This window comes from Sorex fumeus, unplaced genomic scaffold (genome assembly GCF_029834395.1).
Source record: "Sorex fumeus unplaced genomic scaffold, SorFum_2.1 ptg000035l, whole genome shotgun sequence".
NCBI lineage: Eukaryota > Metazoa > Chordata > Mammalia > Eulipotyphla > Soricidae > Sorex > Sorex fumeus.
Window position 1 is genome coordinate 3,888,877 of NW_026606092.1, and position 4,005 is coordinate 3,892,881.

Here is a 4,005-nt window from a genome sequence, read left to right on the forward strand (position 1 = left end):
GCTTTGTCTCATTTAGCACATAGCTCTTAGAATTTTGAAAATGGTACTCAAAGGATCAAGAGCAGCCAGAGCCAGGAAAGAGGGGTTCCAGTTTGGGGCCCAGGAGAGAAGGAGAGACACAGGAGTGAACGGGGATGAGAATGGAATAAACAGCATCTGATCAATCATCCAGTTTGACCCTCGCATCCTCCGTCGTCTGCCCCATGGCCCGGGCCGCCCAGGCTGGGGGAGCGGCCTGGACCCCCCAGAACCTGGGCAGCCAGGGGAAGAGCCTTTGGGGCCACCCCCTTGCCACCCTCCAAGATTTTATACAGCTGGTATCTCTAGAGTGAGCATGAGCTACCAACTAAAGGTTCCTGAAGGAGAAAGGAATGACTTGACAGGAACACCTTTTCATTTGTTTCTAGGATATCCATTTGTATTGGAGCTCCCTCTGTCTCTTTCTCTACCTCCAGGCATGAAGACCAAACCCTGATGGTCAAAGTCTCTGATAACTTTTAAAAAGTGTTTTTTTGAACATAAGCTAGGTTGCATATCTATGACTGCTGATGAACCTGACCAGAGAATGGCTGAATTTCCCTGCTGAAGTACTCCTGCCAGAAGTTGTGATGCTCCTTTTCCAGTGTTCCAAGACTGATCCAGTGCTTTCAGAAATTTATTGGACTCCTAATAGCTGCTCCCCTGGGACTCATTGCTGCAACCACTACTAATGCTGTTGCAGGAACAACTCTTCAACTTTGATCCAGACACTTCATTTCTTCGCAATGGGACTAAATGACTCTCAATCATTGGTGACTTTCCAATGTATCCATGTATCTTTCCATTACTTATTTCTCAAAGTAGCATTTTACCAGAGAAGTGAAAAATGGGTATGTTTAAAATTAAACTGCACCTTAATTAGTAATACTGTAGCACTGTCCTCCCATTGTTCATCGATTTGCTCCAGCGGGCCCAGTAACGTCTCCATTGTGAGACTTGTTACTGGGTTTGGCATATTGAATATGTGGCATATTGAATACGTCACGAGTAGCTTGCCAGGCTTTGCTGTTTGGGCAAGATACTCTGAGTAGCTTGCTGGGCTCACCGAGAGGAGCGGAGGAATCGAACCTGGTTTTGCCAGGCCCGCAGCTTTGCCAGGCAAATGCCCTAATGCTGTGCTATCGCTCCAACCCTTATATGGTCACCAGAGGTTAATTCAAATTCTTTAAGTCACACAAATTTTTATTTCTTCTTTAAATTTTTTAAACTTTTTCATTGACTCACAATGAAATACACAGGTACGAAGTTGCTCATGATCGAGTTTCAGTCACATTATGTCCCAACACCCATCACTTCACCAGTGCACATTACCTACCACCAATATTCCTAGTTTCCCTCCAGCCCTCACCCTCTGTCCATCATGCAGCCTGCCTTTCTGGCATACACTTCAAGCCTGTGTTCTGCCATGAATTTGTATTTAACTTTCTTGTCTCTTTGCTTATTTCAATTCTGGAAAAGCCTTTGTTCTCGCAAATACATTTTCCCTCCTTCTCTTCTGTCACATCTTTCTAAGCAAGTTTGTTCAATACCTGGCTCCACCAAAAATAACGTTTCATGTTATTTGACTCTAGTTAGTATAAATTATTTTATTTTTAGTTCTTTGTGATACATGATTATCCAAATAAGACTAATTATAGAAAATTAGATTTTATTGAACTTCCAGGGATCAAAGCATTGATTTTTTTCACCACTCTCATTCTCTAATATGTTTCAGACAGAACAAAAAAATGCACTGGAATTCAACGTAAGTCTGTAGAAGGTTTTTAAGAAAAGGCACTAGACCAAAAAAATGATACAGTAGCTTGCCTTGCATGTACTTGACCCGGGTGCGATCCTTGGTCTCTCCTGCCCAGTCAGGAGTGATCTCTGACCATAGAGACAGGAGTAAGCCCTGAGGACTACAGGACATAAAATTGAAAAAAAAAATAAAAAGAAAAGAAAAGGTACTAAGGTCACATTTACCTGTCTTGACTCTAGTGGCCTTCCTTATGGTATCAATAAAAATTGTCCTCCTGAGGTCAATTGAGAATATTCTACCAGTCAACAAAGAATGTTCAAACTATAAGCACAGAGCCAGGATTAAGCCCTAAGCACTGCAATGTATGGCCCCAAAACAATGAATAGGGAGAAAGTATCTCAACTCTGGGCATTTCGAAATAGGTGAATTGTTCCTTTTCTCTTTTCATGTCTTCTTGAAAACAGAAGATTTAATTTATCGTAAACATGATAAGCATGCTGCCTCTCCAGGTTCTTACTAAACTTCATATATAACACCTAACTCACGAAAGAGATACTTTTTCCCAACGTCTCTTATCTCAGAACCACCAAGGGTTTTTATGCATTTTCTGTCTTCAAGATATCAGATGCAAAAGTTATACCAAACATTTTTTTGCCATTGCCTAACAAAAATTATATTTCTAAAGTTTTCTAAATTCTACTGACAGACTCCCCATCTTCAATGACATGTACCTGAAGTCAGTGCTGCTTATTTTAAGATTTCCTCTTTCAGATCCCATCTCATACTCTGTTTTTCTAACAAAGAATTCTAACAGGTACCTATTTACTTATAGCATATATATATATATATATATATATATATATTTGCTTATGAGTCAAATTTAGCATTGAATTGGCTCTCAAATATAGCTTGGATGAACTCCAATCACATTTTTATTTTCTGGTATTTAGGATAAGGGAAGCCACCTTATAGTTAGAGGTGAGACCTATAGGTATAGTCAAAATATGCACATGTATTTAATTTTTATTAACTTTATTTTTTCTTTCTTTTATATGATTTAGACAGTATTTTTTCACAATCTTATGACATTTCAGGGGTTTTGCCTTATTCCTTTTGACGTGTATAAAACCCACCATCAAAATTCCCTCACGAAAATCCTGTATTCCTCTTATCCTCCGTTTTCCTTCAGAAAACATAGTTCTCACTGAGTCTAGGACTAGCTTTTGCTGTTTTTGTTGTGTTTTTGTTTTCTACCCAGTTTATTTACTTTCCTTTTTCATATCCCACACGAGTGAATCTCACCATCATCTTATTTTCTATTCATTTTACTTTAAAATGTACAATGTAATTCTTTTTAATGACAGAGCAATTTTTCCTTTTGCCTCAGCTTCTATATACCATAACTTGTTGAGGATCTGGGGTTAATTCTGTGATATGAGATGTCAGCAGGTTTTAATCTTAACTATGGCCATTAAAAGAACAAATCACATGACCTACCCTAACCCTGTGGATGGGAGCATCTTTGGTCATAGAGAAGTTTTACAATGTTGGTTGGATAAAAATTATTTACAATTTTCTTTAAAAATCATACATGAAGACAAAGATATGAATTTCTTAAATTCCTAAGTGTTCCACTATCTCCTAATATATGTGGAGAAGCACACAGCAAGAAAGAAAAGTTAGTTACCACAAATAATGCAAGTATTAGAATAGGAAGAATATAGTAAGATAGAAAAATGAAGAATACAGTAGGGTAGATAAGAACTTCAAAATTTATGATTATAAAGTAACACAGGAATCATATAGCTGTTAAGTTGTAAAATCCTAGTACTAGAGTAAAATAGTGTTTTTAGTAGTCTCAAAAGAATATATTTGACATTGTTCAACTTCAGATTCATTATCTGCTACATAAAAAACGTTAATCTATTATAAGAAAACATAAGTTAAGACGTCCAGCATTTCTCCTTTAATATCCATAAGTATTTAATAAACAAAAATTAATTTTATCTATATGTGTGGGTCCCACATCTGAATATGTTCTTTTTAAAAAAATTATTAGTGAAACACCATGAGGTACAGTTGTAGACTTACGAATTTTTGTGCTTGCATTTCAGTTAGACAATGATCGAGTACCCATCCCTCCACCAGTGCCCATTCTCCACCACCACCAGTCCCAGTATCCCTCCCACACCCCATTCCCTCATCCCACCCTACCTCTGTGGCAGGGC